We start from the raw sequence: 22387 nt of genomic DNA on the forward strand, positions 1-22387 counted from the left end.
TCCAAGCCTGGTGATCTAGAAATCATGGGTTCAAATCATCGATTAAGATGATCATATATAAAACATTCGTTAGTGATGAAGTGCCTACGGGCCGTATTTATTGTCCTTTGAGACAAAAGACAATTGTAGTCTACGACTCCCTGTCAAGAAAAGGTGATGGACTATGTTCAAGCCTTAATGCTTTGATCCTATAAGATCATGGCTTATAATTTATCATTGTCCTTGTGATCAGGCCTTTTGTGCCACTCTGATGTTCTAATGATTTATAAAATAGGATAAACTATAATGAAAATCCTAGATAAATTATTCCTAACAAATTAACCGATATGGTTGTTGATACCATGATTAATAAATCATCAAGATTACTATTTCATCGTAATCTTCTGAATAAATCATTGTCATTATCTTTATGTAGCAAACAAGCTACATGGCAGAATCAGAAGAAGTCAACAGTCACCCTCTAGAAAATCATGATAACACCAGCATCAATGTAACTGGTGCGGAGCTTCAAGCGTTGATTGACAATGCTGTTACTAAAGCCATGGACAGGCAATTTAAAGAACAAAGTGGTACTCATAGCAAGACTCCATCTGTACCTCATTCCAAATCACACCCTAAAACTCACTCTGTGGTTCACGGTAAGCCACCTTCAAAACTTATGGGTTGAAGAAGGATGATGCCCAACACTCATCAAGTCAGCATAGTGTTCCGTCTAAGAAGATTGTATTCAATCAAGAGCCACGTACAAAGACCTATTCATATAAGTATTTTGTCTCCTGCAAGCCCAGGGATTTCACTGGTGAAAAAGGAGCCATTGATTGCATGACGTGGCTAGACGAGATGGATACCGTGGTTGATATCAGTGGTTGCGCTGATAAGGATATTGTGAAGTTTGTGTCACAATCATTCGAATGTGAAGCCGTAGCTTGGTGGAGGTCCCTAATCCAAGCTACTGGGAAGATCCCGTTGTATAATCTGTCTTGGGATCAGTTTGTTGCGTTGATCAAAGAGAATTTATGTCCTCAACATGAAGTTGAGAAGATTGAGACTGACTTCTTGACCTTGGTCATGAAGAATTTAGACTGTCAAGCATACCTTACCAGTTTCAATATCATGTCTCGATTGGTTCCATACTTGGTTACACTGGAACCAAAACGTATAGCTTGTTTCATTGGGGGTCTAGCCCCAGAAATCAAAGCAAGTGTGAAAGCGTCTAGACCCACCACCTTTAGGTCAGTGACTGATCTGTCCTTATCTCTTACTCTTGATGCGGTTAGGCAGAAATCGCTCAAGAATTTTGAAGAGGGGAAAAGGAAACGTGAGGATGAGAACTCACGTCATTCTGATAAGAAACATAAAGGGAACTTGGATCATAAGATGAGTTCCAGGTTTAAAAAGGATAATCAGCAGTCGGGTGAGAAACCCAAGTGCAAGACCTGTCAGAAACATCATTTCAGGAAATGTAGACTCTAGTCGAGATCGCAGTCACAGTCAATGCCTATTGTGTGTGGGATTTGCAAGTCCAAGGGACATAAGACATTGGATTGCAATACGATGAAGGACGCAACCTGTTACGGTTGCAACGAGAAGGGGCACATTAAAACCAATTGCCCCAAGTTTGCAAAGAAACCTGAAGAGGTTAAAAAGACCAATGCTAGGGTCTTTCAAATGAATGCTCAAGAAGCAGTTCAGAACGACAATGTGATAACAGGTACCTTTCTTATCAATGATATTTATGCAAGGGTATTGTTTGATTCGGGTGCAGATAAGTCGTTCGTAGATAATAAATTTTATAAGTTGTTAAATCTGCCTGTTAGAGCCCTAAGCATAAAATATGAAGTAGAATTGGCTGATGGTACCGTAGAAACAACTTCAACTGTGTTAGATGGATGTTGTATACCCATTAGGAACCACTCTTTTCCATTATCCCTGCTTCCTTTGAAGCTAGCGGGATTCGACATAGTGCTAGGCATGGATTGGCTATCTTCTAACCATGCTCAGATCGTTTGTGATAAGAAGAAACTGGTTATTAAAACTCCCTATGGTGAACCACTTACTATGCAAGGAGATACTCGGTATGGATTGCCTAAGCAAGTGTCTATGCTTAAGGCATCGAAGTGTCTGAGGAAGGGTTGTGTCATTTACATGGCACAGGTGACTATTGATGAACCAAAGCCCAAGATCGAAGACATCCCTGTTATTTCTGAATATCTGGATGTATTTCCTGAAGAACTACTTGGTTTACCCCCAGATAGGCAAGTGGAGTTCAGAATTGACATCATTCCTAGTGCAGCACCAGTTGCAAGAGCACCTTACCGATTGGCACCGACTGAGATGAAGGAATTAAGAACTCAGTTGGATGATTTGTTGGCAAAGGGTTTAATATGACCTAGCTCATCTCCTTGGGGAGCGCCTATTCTGTTTGTGAAGAAAAAGGATGGATCAATGCGTTTATGCATTGATTACCACAAGCTAAATAAGGTTACAATCAAAAACAAATATCCATTGCCCAGGATCGACGATCTGTTCGATCAACTGCAAGGGGCAAGTTATTTCTCCAAGATTAATTTAAGATCAGGTTACCATCAGCTGAAGGTTAGAGATGAAGATGTGCATAAGACTACATTCAGAACTCGTTATGGTCAATACGAGTTCTTAGTGATGCCTTTTGGGCTCACTAATGCACCAACAGCGTTCATGGATCTCATGAATCGCGTTTACAAGCCCTACTTGGACAAGTTTGTCATTGTCTTCATTGATGACATTCTCATATATTCAAAGAATCAGACTGATCATGAAAAACATCTTCGATGTATTCTTAAACTTCTTCAGCAAGAAAAGCTCTACGCCAAGTTTTCAAAATGTGAGTTTTGGCTTCGTGAAGTCCAATTTCTTGGACAAGTAGTTAGCGAGCGTGGTATCCAGGTGGATCCCGCTAAGATTGAGGCCATCATGAATTGGCAAGAACCAAAGACACCCACAGAGATTCGCAGCTTCTTGGGCCTGGCTGGATATTATAGGTGTTTTATTGAAAACTTTTCAAGGATTGCTGCACCCCTAACTTCATTGACTCGCAAGAATATAAAGTTTGATTGGGGTCCTAAGCAACAAGAATCCTTTGAGATTCTTAAGCAAAAGTTGAGCAATACTCCGGTATTATCTTTACCCGAAGGAGTGGAAGAGTTTGTCGTGTACTGTGATGCGTCACACACTAGCATGGGATGTGTACTTATGCAAAGAGGCAAGGTGATTGCCTATGCATCACGACAGCTAAAAGTGCATGAAAAAAATTACACCACTCATGATTTGGAATTGGGTGTCGTTGTATTCGCACTAAAGTTGTGGAGACATTATCTGTATGGGACTAAATGTGGGATCTATTCAGATCACAAAAGTCTCCAACACTTGTTCAATCAGAAGGATCTCAATATGAGACACCGCCGTTGGATGGAAACTCTAAATGACTATGATTGTGAAATTCTCTACCATCCAGGCAAAGCGAATGTGGTGGCTGACGCTTTAAGCAGGAAGGAAAGGGTTAAGCTTATTAGAATCAATGCCAAGAGCATTGAATTAAAGAACAACTTGAACAAGAGATTATTAGCTGCTCAGAAAGAGGCTATTTTGGATGCTAATTATCCAAATGAAAAATTAGGCATCACAGTTGAACAATTGTCGTATGGCAAGGATGGGAACCTAAGATTGAATGGACGAACATGGGTTCCAAATTATGGAGGACTAAGGGATGTAATTCTTCAAGAAGCCCATAACTCCAAGTATTCTGTTCATCCTGGCAGTGACAAGATATACTAGGATTTGAAGGCTAATTATTGGTGGATAGGTTTGAAGAAATCTATTGCCACACACGTAGCTAAGTGCCTGACTTGTGCTCAGATTAAAGTTGAACATCAAAAGCCGTCAAGTCTGCTACAACAGCCCGAACTTCCCACATGGAAGTGGGAGATGGTAACCATGGATTTTATAACCAAGTTACCTAAAACAAGGCATGGAAATGATACTATATGGGTCATAGTTGATAGACTGACTAAGTCAGCACATTTCTTACCCATCAAGGTGACTCATAGCTCCGACAAATTAGCTTAATTATATGTGGATGAGATTGTATCTCTTCATGGAATGCTGGTGTCTATTATATCCGATAGAGATACTAGATACACCTCTCACTTTTGGAAAAGTTTCCAACAATCTTTAGGCACTCGTTTGAATTTTAGTACAGCTTACCATCCACAGATGGACAAAGTGAGCCTACAATTAAAACTTTGGAAGACATGCTTTGAGCATGTGTTATTGATTTGGGAGGTAGTTGGGATGACCACCTACTTTTGATCGAATTCTCCTATAATAATAGTTACCATACAAGCATTCAGGTTGCGCCTTTTGAGGCATTGTATGGGAGGAAATGCAGAACGCCTGTTTGTTGGGCGGAAGTAGGAGAAGCTCAGTTATCAGGACCTGATATAGTCCTTGAAACGACGGACAAGATTGTCCAGATTCGTGATCGCTTGAAAGCTGCCAGGGACAGGCAGAAAAGTTATGCTGACAGGAGGCGAAAACCTCTCAAGTTTGAGGTTGGTGATAAAGTCTTACTAAAAGTATCACCCTGTAAAGGTGTGATGCGTTTTGGTAAGAAGGGCAAGTTAAGCCCTAAATATATTGGACCATTCGAGATCATCGAATGTGTTGGCAGTGTAGCTTATAAGCTAAACTTGCCTGAAGAGCTGAGTGGAATTCATAATGTATTCCACATCTATAATCTAAAGAAATATCTAGCTGATGAATCGCTAGCAATGTCTCAAAAAGACGTACAGATTGATGAAAGCCTGAGGTTTGTTGAAAGACCTATATCGATCGAGGATCGTCAGGTTAAAAAGCTCCGAAGGAAGCATGTGCCTATAGTAAATGTCAAATGGGATGCTCGTAGGGAGGTCCCGAATATACATGGGAAGTTGAGTCCACTATGCGACAGAAGTACCCTCACTTATTCCAGTAAATCTCGAGGTCGAGATTTCTTTTAAGGGGGTGAGGATGTAACACTACGTAAAAACGTGTCCAATTATGTGAAGACACGTGTCCTAAACTCTAAATATGTGAAAGATTGAGTTTGAAGAACTAAAGTTGACAAACGATGAAAATATGTATGCGAAGGGACTAAAAGTGTCAACATGCCAAACTTATGCCTCTGACCATACGTGAAGAATATATTCTTAAACGAGTAATTAATTTGATATAAGAAGCCGTTTATGAAAATAATCGAAAGATTATAAACTACAGGGGTTAAACGTGTCAACATGTTAATTCTTACATCTGAGTGACCTTTTAACGAACCCGAGGTTTCGAAATATTCAAATATACTCTCAAGAATAAGTGATATAAATTTCACGAGGTTTCGAGACGTTATCCGTTGTTTACGCAAATTCCCAAGAATTAGGGTTTAAAGCGTCAACGAGGTGAAACTTATGTTTTCAGCGATCAATTAATGAAACCGAGCCTAACGGAGTTTGGTTATACTCCCTAGATCATCTACAAACTAACTACAAGGATCAAAAGTGCTTAAAATGAATGAATTAGGGCTTGAAAAGGTGCAGGGACTGAAATGGTCAAAAACAAAACTTGTTTGGCTGGTAACTAAGGTGGTCGCGTGGCGCGACCATGAACCTTCCCAGCCGTCGCGCAGCCCGACGGCACCAAATTCACAGCAGCATGCTGCCAGGTGCAGGTTAATGTCCTTTCTTGTGCTCCAAACAAAAAAATCGAATCAAGGGACTTGTTCATGGTTTTTAAAAACCACCAAGACACCTGTAGAGACCTGATTTCATTCCCTAACACCTGGAATGATCCTAGAGTATGATCTTCAAGTATAAATAGGCCTCCATGTTGATCAAATCAAGTGCTCATTTCCCTCATTTCACTCTCAACACTCCAAACTTGAGTTTTGGACATTTCTGGAGCTAGCAAGCATTAGGAGAAGACTTAGAAGTGTAGAAAAGATAGCAAGGACCTGATGTAAGAGTTTAATCCCTGTTAGTTCATTTTTATTAGCTTTAAAATTGAAAAGTCAAACATATCGTAATTTAGCTTTGACTATCGGTTTAATCATAAATGATCCATCCACTTACCGAAACGAAAGTGGTTATGGAACCATATAAAGGTAGGTGATTAACCCTTAAAAGGGCACCTCCTGATTAGTTCGTTACCTAGTTAATTGTCGGGTCAAACTATTATGATAAAAAGACAAACTTTCCAGAATTTTAAATAACAATTATAATTAGCAAAGCAGAGGATATAAGTCACATTTTATCATTCAAATAACTTGGTAATTAGTATTAAGACATGTTTAAACATGTCTAACCCGACAATTATTAGTCTAAGTTCAATTTATAACCGAAAGTCGCAAAAGCTTGACTTTTGCTTTGACTTTCAGTTCTGACCCGTTCAAGCATGATTCTTCCATGTTTTAAGCTTCCATTAGGACCACATTATTCAGTAGTATAACCCTCTGGAGTTATATTGCTTGGTCCTTAGTGGTTTGAATTATATGCTCTTGTTTGTTATTATGCTTATAAATGCCGAAATTTTCCTTTTGATATATAATCAAGATTCTTAGAAATGTGAGAGGACAAAAACCTTTGCTACTGATATGTAAACTTGTCCCGAAAATTTGACATCAGTTCTTGGTCTTAATTAGAAGTTATGTTCGATATCGTAATCAGAAGCTTTTTGTTAATTAATTTGTGATATCTTGCATAATGCATCTTTAAACTTGGATTTTGAACCAAAACTAATTACCTACTGTTAAGATATTATTTTTAAGGAATTTTAAGATTTTTGATCAGATTATAATCTGATTAAATCATAGAGTTCTTGTGTAATTCGGTAAATGACGATAATACCCTTTTCGTGCATAAAATGAGATTTACAAATGATTTGAATGCCAAACCTTTTCCTACTAATTTCATACATTAAATAAATTATTTTGAGCATTTAAAACTGATCAAAATCTCAGAATTACATAAACATCTTGATTATCGTCAATTAGCGAGTTTTACGCTATTTAAGTGCATAGTATGGTTTAAAACCATATTTAACACTTAAGACTTGTTATGTAACACCTCGAAAATTCATGTCCAATATCATATCGACACGTGTCATGGACTTAAAACGTGTAAAGGAATGAATTAGAGGGACTAAAGTTGACAAACGGGGAATCTATGTGTGTAAAAGGATTCAAAATGTCAACGATGAATAAATATGTCTCTCAATAACCGTACATGATGTAAATACCCATAAACAAATAAATCATGGATCATACGAAGCTAATCGTGAAAGAAAGTGAGGAATTACAAACTACAGGGGCTAAATGTGTCAACATGTTTAAAGTATACCTCTGAGTGATCTTTTAGCAGACCCGAAGCTTTGTAATGATAAATTATACTCACAAGAATGTGATAAAAATTTCACAAGGTTTCGATAAAGTATGAGAAAGTTATGACAATATTCGTATACGAGGGGTTAAAAGCGTCAACGTTGAAATTCAAGGCTTTTCGGTGAACGTTTGAGTAACCGGGGACTAAATAAAGTTGGTTTATAACTTGGAGTCCTTAAAAGTCAAGCTTGGGGTTTTATAGTGCAAGAAATGAGCCAAAAATCAAGTTTGGAAGGACCAGGGACTGAAATTGCAATTTTTGAAACTTTGTAACCGGATCAGAGTGCCCAAGCGGGGCGCGTAAGATCCTTATGGATCCTTACACGGGCCGCCTAAGGTCCCCAGATGCAGAAAATGTTGACAGCTGCCTGTTAAAGCCTTGTAACCGACTTAAAATGGTTGTTTTTGATTCTATGGGCTTGTTTGCTGGTATATTAAGGCCTAGGGACACTTGTAATGATCTAGAAACAACCCTAGACTTGTTTGGCATGATCTTAATGATCCAAGAAACCTATATAAGGCCATAAACTTTGGGTTTTCATTGCTCATTCACTTGTAACCATCACAACTCACTTCTTGGAGGTTCCTGGAGCTCAAGCATCTTTTCTAGTGATCATTAGTTGTGCTTAGGACTATTGTAAGTATGCTTAACCTCCTTTAATTCAGTTTTGCTTAGTTTATTAGCGTTTAGTCAAACCGTCGTAATTAAGGTTTGACTTCATCATTAATCTTAATTGCTCCAGTCAATTTTCATTATGAAAGTTCCTATGAGTTGGTAATTATGTGGGCGTTAAACCTCTAAAAGGTCACTCTCTGATTCCCATTCTAATTAGGTCAATTGTCGAGTCAAACTTGATTATAAAAAGTCAACAGAAAGCTAATTTTCAAATAAATGCATAATTAGCAATGTAGAAGCTATGCAACCTGTTTTGACATTAATATAACTTGGTAATTAATGTAAGAACATGTCTAAACATGTTCAACTCGACAATTTTTAGTTTAAGCTTGGTTCGGGACCGAAAGTCGCATAGTTTGACTTATGCTTTGACTTTCAGTTCTGACCCGTTTGAGCATGATTTAGGAATGCCTTAGAGCTCTAATAGGACCAAGTTACCTATAAGTATAACCCTCTGAGATTATACAACTTGGTTCATTAGTTATCCGATTCATATGCATGATTCCGTTGAATGCTTAAATGTTGACTATTATGCCCTTATGACCTTAAAACATGAATTTTGAAAATGTAAAAGAGTGGAAACCTTAGGTACTGATTTATAAACTTGTCCCTAGAATTTGACATCAGTTTGAGGTCTAGATTAAGAGTTATGCTCGTTAGCGTAATTAAGAAGCTTTTAAGTAAATAAACCGCATAATTAGCATATAGCCTATCTAAACCCAATTTTTGATATCAAACTTTTTACCCACTGATGTTATATAATATTTTGGGATTTTTGAAGATTTTTATTTATTTTTAGACTGAGCATAACATAGGGTTCTAAGCTTGATTCGGTAATTGCCGGTTTTGCCCTTTTGGGCTATAAAATAAGTTTTACAAATCTTTTTGACCCCACACTTTTTTTTCTACTGATCTAATATGATAAATAAAGTATTTTGAGCCTTCCGGAATAATAAAAATATCAGCTTTTCCTTAAAAACCCGGAAATGGCTCCAAATCGCCTTTTTAAGCGTTTTTAACGCGTAGTATGTATTAAAACCATTTTATAAATATAAGGTTTGATGCTTACTGGTATTTTTAGTAAATATTTACATTCTAACAGTAAACAAAGGTCTTAAGCTCAGATTTCCGATTTTGACCTTTTAGGCTTATGTGAAATTACCAAAATGCCCTTAAGATGCATAGTTTGGTCATAAAGGATAGATTTCACATATAAGTTATACCTTACTGATATAACTTAGTAAGTTGAGTATTTTTACTGATTACATCAGGTCCGAAACTCAGAATTATATTTAAACTCTTTTATAACCTTTTAAATGACCAAAATACCCTTTCGGGGCGTAATTTGAGTTTAAATTCACTTGGGGCATAATAGAAGATATCTTTCTGATGTCACAACATATTTAAGGCATATTAACTTAGGAAACTTGCATATGGCTCTTATGGTTACCCGTTACGCATGTTTCGCGTTCGGATCGGCGTATGTAACTAGTTTGCATATATTAGCCGAAACGGGTCAAACCATATCGTTTTTGTCTCAAAATCCAGAATGTGTTTAAGTTACCCATATTAAACAAGCATGCAAACTTGTCGGGTCAAAACCACATTCTAAACCGGTCTTCGCTTTATCATGCGTTTGAACCGTGTATTCCTTTTGAAAACTAACCGGTCTAAGTCTAAGCTTAATTAAAGACCCGTTAGAATTCTAATAGGTTATTAAAAACCTTCGTTCCAGATTAGGAGCCCAGTAAAAGCTACGTGCACTTGCTGTATTTGAATTATACTATTGCTCAGGTAAATACCCTTAACTTATTTTCCCTATACGGGCTTGGGATACGGTACTATAAAAGTACCGCTTGGTCGGGTGTATGTAGTCATTTAAATCGTATTGTGATTGATGTATTTACATAACCTGTTTGATATGTATTATTTGGTGTATGGCCCTTGGGGGTTAAATGACCATGTCCCGGATATCCTTGGCATCATTCATGAAATAGCCACGACCTAAGCACGGGGTGTAGGCGTACACCTGACAGTTGCATTATATAAAAGCTGGTATCCCACTATAAGGAATCGACCTTGTGGGCATTATACCTGTGGCGTGTCAGTTAACTTAAGTCCGGCCCTACAAACCGGCCCTAATGGACGACAAATGAGTAAAACTGTATACAAGATTATTTTGAATAATTGTCCCAAGTTATAAAATATTTTTGTCGAAGTGCATTTAAATCAATTTTCAAACTCTTTTCAAAATGAGTCAGTTAAGTTGTATTTACCAGTGCAAACTGACGTATTTTCCAAAATGGATAAGTGCAGGTGCTAAACGAAATAGGCTGGCTACTCCACGCATCATTACTCAAGTCTCGCAAGCTTTAGATGTCAAAGTCTGTTGAACAGTTTCCTTTTTATTTGATCCGCCTGTGGATCTGTTTCGACTGTTTTGTGATACTTAAACCTTACAATTTATTCAGTTGAAATAAATCTATATCTTTTGCTTCCGCTGTGCATTTATATGTTGTGTTGTTTGACTATGATGATATCAATTACGTCACGATACTCCCCACCGGGCCCACCGGTGACACGTGGAAAATAGGGGTGTGACATGTTACCTACTGAATTTTTAAACAAATTTTAATATAATTACAATAGGGATAAGTCATGAACTCAGACTTCCAAAAATGTCCTTAAAAGCCTTTGTGAAATGACCAAAATGCCCTTTCGAGACATAGTTTGGCCATAAATGGTAAACCTCACATATGTGTAATATCTTACTGATGTAATGAGATAAATTAAATATTTTTACTGATTACAAAAGACCAGAACTTCAGTTTGTCATAAAATCTCTTTCATAATCATTAAAATTACCAAAATGCCCTTACGGGACTTAAATTGGTTTTAAATACTTTTTGGGCATATATGTTAACATCCTACTGATGTATTAACATATTTTAAGCATAATAACATTTAAAACCTGTATATAATTCATTTGGTTACCCGTTACGTGTTTATGCGTTCGGATCGGTTTATGTGACTAGTTTACGTAAAATAGCCGAAACGGGTTTAACCTTATCATTAAATTCTCAAATTCCAGAATGTGTTTAGTCTACCCATATTATACAAGTATCCAAACTTGTCGGGTCTAAACCACATTCTATTCTGGTCTCCGCTTAATCTAGCATTTAGAACCGTATAATATCTTTCCCACTAACCGGTCTAAGTCTTAGACTTGAATAAAGGCCGTTAGTATTCTAATAGGTTATTAAAACCTTCGTTCCAAATTACGAGCCAGTAAAAGCTATTTGTACTTGCTGATTGTTATACGGCTGGGATAAAATTTTATTTTGCTCAGGTAAATACTTTTAACTTATTTTCCGTTATACGGGCTTGGGATACGGTATTATAATAATACCACCTGGTCGGGTATGAAATCGTACAATCGGATTTTGATTAAAAAGATGCATAACCCGTTTTAATCTGTTTTGTTTGATGCAATGCCTTTGGGAGGTTAATGACCATGTCCTGGATATCATCGGCTCATTTATTAAATGGCCACGACTTAAGCACGGGGTGTAGGCATACACCTGACAATTGCGTATGTATAAACGGTATCTCACATCTCTTGTGGGCATATACTTGTGGCATGTCAATTAACTTAATCCGGCTCTTCTAACCGGTCCTGAATGGACGACAAACATGTAAAACTGTATACAAGATTATTTTTAAATAATTGTCCCAAGTTATAAAAGTTTATTTGTGCCTTGTGCATATAAATCAATTTTCATAAACTCTTTTCAAAAAGGGTCATTTAATTGTATTTAACAGTGTAAACTGACATATTTTCAAAAGGTTAAAGTGCAGGTACTAGACGTAATGGGCTGGAATCTCCTGAGTGATTATATAAAGAGCCGTGCAAGCTTTTATCACTTTGAGTCTGCTGAACAATATTTCTTTTGTTTTGATCCGCCTGTGGATCCTTTTACATTCCGTTGTGTAATATTTTATATTACTTTTGAATTGGTTTGTAATATTATTACTTTTAGACTTCCGTTGTGCATTGAACTGTGATTATTGTTTATGATGATATCAACTACGTCACGATAATCCCCACCGGGCCCACCGGTAATACGTGGAAATATCGGGGTGTGACAATATCGGGCACCTGACAGATGATTGTTTAAGCCTTTAAGCGCGTAACATAATCATCGTATTGAAGTGCGTCCGAGACCAAGTCCATGACTGGCAGGGAAAGGTTGTTGTAATTTTCTTCAGCATGACGAAAACCTTTCTCCGCCCCTTCATTAACTGAACAATGAGTCTCAACATGAGACGTACATTCAGCATAGCCTTCACGGTGGCCAACTGTCGCACCCCGACCACGTAAAACAACAAACCGCGGTGGAAACGTCGGGGAGTGGAGCGACAGAATTATTGTTTCACAACACATGGATCAAAAAGTTTCGTTTTATTTATTCATTAAATACTTACATTGTCTTGAAGTTAAAACAACCAAGTTCACATATCGACTATCATTGTTATTAAGTCACTAAGGCCTCGTCCGGTCCTAAGTGAGCATGCATCCTAGTCACAATCAATCATCATCAATCACCACCTGAAACATCTATGAAAATAAAGTCAGCAAAGAAATGTCGGTGAGCACATAGATTTTGTGAGTGTGTTAGATTCATGGCTCGTATACATGTTGCAATACCTCGTTTGACTACAAGAGTCGATAATAGAAAACCTTGTTTTGGAAAAGTGTTTAGTATTGCAATATAATTAACCAACTCAAAACAAGTTGGTTATAGTTTATAAAACTCGTTTCCATGAATCTTAACCCAAAACATTTGTTTAAGTAAACCAAATTGTAAATCGTTCTCGTAATAAAACTCGTATGGTTTATATCGTATAGTAAACATCGTTGCGTGACATCGTTTAAAATCATTCGTCCAAGTGAACTAAATAACGCCACGGAATGTAATATGATAGAAGCACTTATATATAAGAAGTACCAGCGGCGTATCTACCATGCTTTTATCACATTACATCCGTCCCGTTATCTAATCACATAACAAAAACCAATCATTTAAATCGATCAACTCGTTCGTGTTATAGTCCATCGTTCATTTATTTAAATCGTTCCAAATCGTTCAAGTCATTCAAGTCGTACAAATCGTTACAATCGTCCAAATCGTTCATAATCGTTCATCTTTTAAATGTGAAAACTACTTTTGGTCGTCTCGCTGAATACATTCAAACCTTCGTAACTCGTCCATCGTTCAACTCGTATTAACAAACCACCAAAGGGTAAGTTAACAATCATCAGGTTTTTTCGTTACCCACATATCCCCACACATAACCATGGTGATAGTTTGATAACGGGATTTGTCAGATCCTATGGTACCATAACATACTACTGGTCGGCTCGGCCAAAGCTAATGACTGTCATTCGTTATGTAATTATGTCCCAACAAGTTCGTTCACACTATCGAAATCGTTATGTTTAATATAAACCATAGTATTCGTTTTTGAAATCATCGTTGAAAGCATCGAAATCGTTTAACACATATGAATCACCCCAAAACAATTGAAAATAGTAAAATAGGGGAACTATGTACTCACATTGAAGTGCAAAGTATCCTTGATTTAATGAACTAAACAAAGCTCGAGCAAACCAAGGAAATCAAGTAGCACCTAGTAATCGGATCGCTATGTTAATAAATCGACACCTAAATCGGGATATTGGGTAGAATGAGGTCTCATAAACCAAATGAGTATTGGAACTCATGTGATATGGTTTAACAAAGCCTACATTCTAAATCGGAACCTATTCTAAGTGCTTACGACCCGTTACGTCCCATTAAGGTAGCTTACGCTACTTTAACGCGTCATTCGTGCGAATGCGCGTTCGAGACGCCTAACTAGTCCTGTGACAAGTATTATATGCCCTAACATGTTTAAATATGTTGCATAATCAGTTTAAGTGATAAAAGTTAGGTTACATATGCTTAAATACAAATTATGCATGAAAAGGGCATTTTGATCATTTTCCTAAGGCATATAATCTACCTATCATACAACTAATTAAACTAAGTGACCAAAAGGTATAACCTCGGAAGGTTATTCCCTATACAACTATGGTCACAAAAATATCTTTGGTTGGATCCTAATGATCGACCAAATGGGTCGGGTTCGAAAGTCTAAGCGGTTGTCAAGTACGACCCTATACAAGCACTAGACTAAAAAGTGACGAGTTAAACATGTTAAAACATGTTTAACTAAGTTAGAAAACAGGTTTGATATCAAAACAAAGTGTTTTGATACCCGAAAATAGTTTCGTCGTAAAATGCGCATAATCAGCATTTTGACCGAAACTTTGACTCATCACTTCGACTAATCGACGTGGTAATCAGTAGGTATAGTCACAAGGGACTATAACCATCGTGATTACGCTCACGTTGCAAAGTTCGATTGAACTTTGACTTGACCATTTCATGGTCAAAGCAGAATGTCAAACACTGTTTGACTTTCATGCTTAAACTTCATAAATAAGCATGAAAGAAGCTTACAAAGGTCCAAGCTAGGAGATAGAACAAAGAAAACTGAAGATTTGAAGCCCTCAACAAGTGTGATAGCTTCAATGAGCAGATTTCAAGTGAGTGAGCAAGGAACTTGGCAAAAACTCAGGCTATTTAAAGATTTCTTGGATGAATTAGATCATTACAAGTGTTTTTGAAACTCAATCTTGGCCATACGCTTATGGCCAGTGTTGTAAAAGTCGCTAGGCGGTCCCTAGTCGGCCGACTGGGGAGTTGGGAGTTATCGGAGTACTCGGAGAGTACTCGGGGAGTTCGCAGACATGGTAAATATTAATTAAATTAATTGTTATATATTATTTATGTGTTAAAATAAGCATAATTCATGTCAACTGAGTATAATTTAAAATGAAACATGTTTAAAGTTCAAATATTCTGAATACAAGTCCGACTAGTCTGAGTACAAGGCCGAGTAGTCCGAGTACAAGGCCGAGTAGGCCGATTTTGATTGAGTTTGACCGATTAAAAGTCAACAAACCACGTTGACCGCCTAGACCGACTAGGCCGACTACGTCCGACTAGGCCGACTAGGCACCGAGTACTCCCGAGTAATCCCGAGGCCGACTAATTGAGACCGCCTAGGAGGAAGTCGCCTCGGAGGGGGTCCGAGGAACGAGTACTCGGCCGAGTAATCCGACTTTACAACACTGCTTATGGCCCATTGTTTAGAATAATAGGGGAGCTTAAAACAAGTCCATTGTATCCAAAATCTATGGTAAAAATCAATGGGAATGAGCTGTTCAACCAGGTTCAATGTTTCTGCCCAGATAGGGCTGTCGCGTGGCGCGACAGAGATGACTGAGGCCGTCGCGTGGCACGAGCAAGTTTCAGGAATTGGCAAAACAGGTCCCTGCAAGCATTAAACTTGATTAATGACGTGTTTAAGCCCCGTTAACCCATTTTCAAGGCTCAATAATGAAGTTAAAGTATAGGGACATGAAATATTCTTGTAAGTATAACGGATGTCGGTTTGTTTGGTCATTCGGTCATGTTATTCGGTTAATTACGACGAAACACGAACGGACGTGAAAAACGATCCAAATTACGTGATGAACGGTATTTTAGCATTCCAATCACTCAAATAAAATATTTTAATGATTACAAAATTTTTGGATGTCCGGATATGTTCAGAACGTAAGATATGCGCGTAAATGCAAACTTATGCACTTTTTGACACTTTTAGTCCCTATTGATTAAAAAGTTTATTTTCGCATACCGAACCCCTCAAAGCCTATTTCTAAGCTATGTATAGGATATTTAAGGTATGTTTAGCTTATGATCATTTTCCGGAATGTTCGTTACAGTACGAATCGGCATACTTTCGTAGTTTGTCGTACTTAGTCCCTGCGATCGAATAAACTTGTTTTAACAAACCAAACCCTTCAAAACTTATTTCTAAGTTATGTAAAGGTTATTTAAGGTATGTTAAGCCTATGTTACTATTCTGAAGTGTTTGTCGCATTAAACCGATTACGTTTACGCATCAGTTTGCGTATAACTTTCCAGAAAGCGATTTAAAGCTTGAAATCGAACTAGAATCAAAACATAAAATCGTTGAACACAAATATACAATTATTAATAACAAAACACATTGTTTTATTGATAATTGATATTTTTTTACATCGTACATCATTTACAGAGCACAGTTGTCACAGTCTCCCCTACTTTAGGAAATTTCGTCCCGAAATTTTAACTAGAGGAAACTTGTGAAAACAAATGTGGGTATTTCGCCTTCATTTGGGCCTCACGCTCCCAAATAAACTCTGGGCCACGTTTGGACTCCCAACGAACCTTGACTAATCGTATTTTCTTATTCTTTAGTCGCTTGACATCACGGTCCATTATCTCCACAGGTTTCTCGAGAAAGTGCATCGTATCATCAACTTGAATTTCATCGAGTGGAATGTGAAGATCAGTATCGGCTAGACATTTTCGTAAATTGGACACGTGGAACTTTGGGTGAATATTCCCAAGATCAGGAGGTAGCTCAAGTCGATAGGCAACCTTTCCGATTCTTTCAACAATCTTAAATGGTCCAACATATCGTGGTGCAAGTTTTCCTTTCTTTCCAAATCTCACCACTCCCTTCCAAGGGGATACCTTGAGTAGGACATGATCTCCGACTTGAATTTCCAAGGGCTTGCATCGCATATCCGCGTAACTCTTTTGACGGCTTCTAGCTGTCAGAAGATTATCGCGAATTTTCTTAATTTTGTCTGTTGTTTCCAGAATGAGCTCAGGTCCAGTAAGCTGAGCTTCACCGATCTCATTCCAACAGACTGGTGAACTACTTTTGACCGTATAAAGCTTCGAATGGTGCCATATTGATGCTAGCATGATAACTATTATTGTAAGAGAACTCAATCAACGGAAGATGAGAATTCCAATTACCACCAAAGTCTATCACACAAGCTCTAAGCATATCCTCCAATGTTTGTATCGTCCTCTCAGATTATCCATCCGTTTGGGGATGATAAGCAATGCTTACATTTAGTTGAGTTCCCATAACAGATTGCATGGTCTTCCAAAAGTGAGATGAGAATCGAGCATCACGGTCAGATATGATATCCAAAGGAACACCATGTCAAGATACAATCTCGTCAACATAAATCTTGGCAAGTTTATCAGCAGATAGATCCTCGTGAATCGGTATAAAGTGAGCTGACTTCATTAATCGATCAATGACTACCCAAATGGCATCATAACCTCTAGATGTGCGTGGTAACTTAGTGATAAGATCCATCGCAATGTTCTCCCACTTCCAAACCGGAATCTCTGGTTGTACAAGCAAACCAGATGGTCGTTAATGTTCAGCCTTGACTTTGAGACAAGTTAGGCATTTCGATACATACAAGGCAATATCCTTCTTCATACTAGGCCACCAGTACTAAGTATGAAGACCCTTGTACATTTTGTCAGCACCAGGATGGATAGAGTATCGAGACTTGTGAGATTCATCCATCACTAAAGTCCGAAGATCGTCTTGTTTTGGAAACCACAAACGATTCTTGAAATAGAGTAACCCATCGTCCTTCGTTTCGAGTTTAAGCTCTAGTTGACGTGGTAATTCCTTACCCATCAAATCTTGTGTAACACAAGTATGTTGAGCTTGAGAGACACAAGTTTGGATATCGGATAGAATGCGAACAAAATTAAGCTTGACTCATTCCTTTCGACTTAGCGCATCGGCTACGACATTCGCCTTACCAGGATGGTAGCGAATTTCGCAATCGTAATCGTTCAATAGTTCAACCCAGTGTCGTTGTCTCATGTTCAGCTCCCTCTGATTAAGAATGTGTTGGAGACTTTTGTGGTCTGTGAAAACCACACATTTCATGCCATAAGATAGTGCCTCCAGATTTTGAGAGCAAAAACCACAGCGCCCAACTCAAGATCATGAGTGGTGTAGTTCTTCTTGTGTATTTTCAATTGTCTTGACGCATAAGCTATAACTTTACCTCGTTGCATGAGAAAACAACCAAGGCCTAGATTCGACGCGTCACAATAGACAACAAAATCATCATTTCCATCGGGCAAAGATAAAACAGGAGCATCACATAGTTTTTGTTTCAGCGTTTGAAAAGCTTCCTCTTGTTTAGGTCCCCACTCAAAAGGCTTATTCTTCTGAGTCAAAGCAGTGACAAGAACCACGATCTTCGAGAAGTTTGAAATGAATCGTCGATAGTAACCGGCAAGACCAAGAAAAGAGCGAACTTCTTTAGGTGTAGTAAGTGTATTCCAATCCTTAATAGCAGCTATTTTGGATGGATCCACATGAATACCCTGCTTGTTGACAATATGGCCCAAAAACTGAACTTCCTTAAGCCAAAAATCACACTTGGAGAATTTGGCGAAAAGTTGCTCCTTCTTTAGGAGTTCCATTGTCAGACGAATGTGTTGTTCGTGATCGGCTCGAGACTTCGAATAAACGAGAATGTCATTAATGAACACAATGATGAACTTGTCTAAATAAGGCTTACAAACCCTATTCATTAAGTCCATGAAGACAGCTGGGGCATTCGTCAAACCGAAAGGCATGACAGTGAACTCGTAGTGACCATATCTCGTGCGGAAAGCAGTTTTGGGAATATCTTCTTCGAGTACACGAAGCTGATGATACCCAGAACGCAAATCGATCTTGGAAAAACATGTCGCACCTTGCAGCTGATCAAAGAGATCATCAATTCGTGGTAGGGGATATCGATTCTTGATGGTAAGCTTATTAAGCTCATGATAGTCGATACACATACGGAAAGATCCATCTTTCTTTTTAACAAATAGGACTAGAGCACCCCAAGGTGAATAACTCGGTCGGATAAATCCTTTGTCAGATAACTCTTGAAGCTGTTTCAATAAATCTTGCATCTCAGATGGTGCAAGACGATAAGGTGCCTTAGCAATCGGGTTAGCATTAGATACAAGATCAATATGAAACTCGACAAGACGAACTGGGGGCAAACCAGGTAGTTCATCAAGAAACACCTCTGGATAATCTCGAACAATCGAAATATCTTGAATACTCTTGCTCTTGCCTTTCTCCTCTGTGACATGTGCCAGGAAGGCCATATATCCTTTTCGTAAATAACTTTGGGCTTTCGTACATGACATGAGTTTCAAACCACCAGATGGTTTCTCAACACGAACTTCTAAAACTTAACCAGACGAAAGAGGAATACGAACAATCTTATCAAAGCAAACCACCTCAGCATGAAACTTAGTTAACCAATCCATTCCTACGATAATATCGAAACTTACAAGTTGCATCGGTATGAGGTCAATAGGAAAAAGATGGTTTTCGAGGTTTAATTGACAATCATGAATAACAGATTCGAGTACGAGAGGTTTACCAGTAGCAACTTCGACAGATAAGGGTTTCCTCAGTTTAGTTCTAGGTATCGCAAGTAAAGGCTCAAATGATAACGATACAAAACTTCTCTCGGCACCAGAATCGAAAAGAACAGATGCAGGTTGATGGTTAACAAGGAACGTACTTTTAACAACCTCGTTGTCAGCACGAGCCTCATTAGCATTTAGATTGTATGCTCGTCCACGAGCAGGATTAGCATTTGCGTTGGCATTCGGGTTCGCAAGCTTCGAACAATTGTGACGGAAATGATCCATCTCTCCGCAATTATAACATGAACCAGGTGGGAATCTAGCAGCGTTTCCCTGAGCCTATGCTGGATTCTGAGCAGCTTGATTCTTACTCAGTTGACAAATGTTAGCCGTGTGGCCAAGTTTACCACAAGTGGTGCACTGTTTACAAGCTTGCTGAGTCGCATGATGTCCGTTGCACCGATTGCAGTGAGGTGCAGTACCAGCATATGGTTTCTTGGCAGGAGGCCGAGCTGGTGGGTTCTGAGCGTTTTGTGCAGTAACAGCAAAATTTGAGAAGCCTTGCGCTTCCTCGACCTTCTTGATGACTCGCCCTTCTTCTTACCCTTACCCTTAGCCTTGTCTTGTGTAGTGTCGGTTGACTGCTTCTTGTCACCCTTGCGGGTCAGTTTACCCTTCCTGACTTGTGACTCAGTCAGGGTTGCAGCCAATTCGATAGCCTGTCGCACAGTGGTAGGGTTGCACAGAACCAGGCAAACCATCTATATACCTCTCGATCGCTTTCTCCAACGGGGTAACCATGGTAGGACACAACAAACTTAACTCCTCATAGCGATCCGTGTAAGCACAGTGTTCTCCCCCATCTTGTTTTAGATCATCGAACTCTCGTTCCAATGCCCTTATTTCGTGACGGGGGCGGAACTCTTTTATCATGAGAGCTCGTAGCTCTTCCCAAGTTTGTGCCAAAGCCACAACGGCACCCCTATCTGGCATCACTCCGTTCCACCATGTTAGAGCACGTTTCTCGAAAACACTGGACGCAAACTCAACCTTTCACTCATTTGGACATTGAACATGTCTAAAGGTGCTTTCCAGACTCTCGAACCATTGTAGGAGCGCAGTTGCTCCTTGAGACCCTAAAAACTTCAGTGGTTTAGCCGAATTAAACGTTTTGAAACTACACTGAGCATTGTTTTTATTGTTGTTGTTCAGTTGATTGATCTGACTTATTAGGTTCGGAATCACAGCAGCCATTTGCTGAGCGACAAGGGCTGCGAGTGCAGCATCCTATTCGGGATCACGTCTAGGTGGCATATTCTAAAAAGAACAAGGAAACATGAGAAACGAGTGAGATCGACATTTGGATAAACAAAAGAGGTATTGAAAACATCGAGAAAAAAATGTAAGGAAGGTGATCATTTGTTCGTTACCTCGAACAAACAAACGACACATAGTGACTAATCAAAGTAATGGGCCAAAATAATATATCGCGAAGACATGCTTTAGCCTATAAGTGGACACTCATCCCAGGAGTTCCCAGGTAAGAGTGACTGGTCTGATTATGTGGATGTGTGCGAACACTCTAGCCTTAGACAGAAAACTCAGGATACAGGCATCCACCCTTCCAGATTGCACGTGTTCACATTATTCAAACCCAAACTTTGACGAGATTTTGAAAATCTAGAAGGCATTAGCCAAAAATGAATCATCCAAAGGGTGGGTGATTATTTTCAAAATTCGTTTTGGAAACTTTGAAGGTTCAAAACCTTATAACAAATCATCTTGGAATAGATGATTGATTTTCAAAGCGGGTTTGTTATTGTGTTCTCGTTGTGTTTATCACCTAAAGATGGGTGACGGTATTGTTTTAGAATCTAAACGCATGAAACTCGCATTGGGGTCCTATAAAAGTTATAGTCTAGGTCAAAGCATTACTAATAACCTAATTCCCTATAACCATGAGCTCTGATACCAACTCTTCTGTCACACCCCGACCGCGTAAAACAACAAACCGCGACGGAAATGTCGGGGAGTGGAGCGACAGAATTATTGTTTCACAACACATGGATCAAAAAGTTTCGTTTTATTGAATCATTAAATATTTACATTGTCTTAAAGTTAAAACAACCAAGTTCACATATCGACTATCATTGTTATTAAGTCACCAAGGCCTCGTCCGGTGCTAAGTGAGCATGCATCCTAGTCACAATCAATCATCATCAATCACCACTTGAAACATATGTGAAAATAAAGTCAGCAAAGAAATACCGGCGAGCACATAGATTTTGTGAGTGTGTTAGATTCATGGCTCGTATACATGTTGCAATACCTCGTTTGACTACAAGAGTCGATAATAGAAAACCTTGTTTTGGAAAAGTGTTTAGTATTGCAATATGATTAACCAACTCAAAACAAGTTGGTTATAGTTTATAAAACTCGTTGCCATGAATCTTAACCCACAACATTTGTTTAAGTAAACTAAATTGTAAATCGTTCTCGTAATAAAACTCGTATGGTTTATATCGTATAGTAAACATCGTTGCGTGACATTGTTTAAAATCGTTCGTCCAAGTGAACTAAATAACGCCACGGAATGTAATATGATAGAAGCACTTATACATTAGAAGTACCAGTGGCGTATCTACCATGCTTTTATCATAATACACCTGTCCCGTTATCTAATCACATACCAATAACCAATCGTTCAACTCGTTCGTGTTATAGTCCATCGTTCATTTGTTTAAATCGTTCAAATCGTTCCAAGTCGTTCATGTCATTCAAATCATTACAATCGTCCAAATCGTTCTACTCGTTCAAATCATTCATAATCATTCATGT

The sequence above is a fragment of the Helianthus annuus genome, chromosome 15, assembly GCF_002127325.2.
Source record: "Helianthus annuus cultivar XRQ/B chromosome 15, HanXRQr2.0-SUNRISE, whole genome shotgun sequence".
Lineage (NCBI taxonomy): Eukaryota > Viridiplantae > Streptophyta > Magnoliopsida > Asterales > Asteraceae > Helianthus > Helianthus annuus.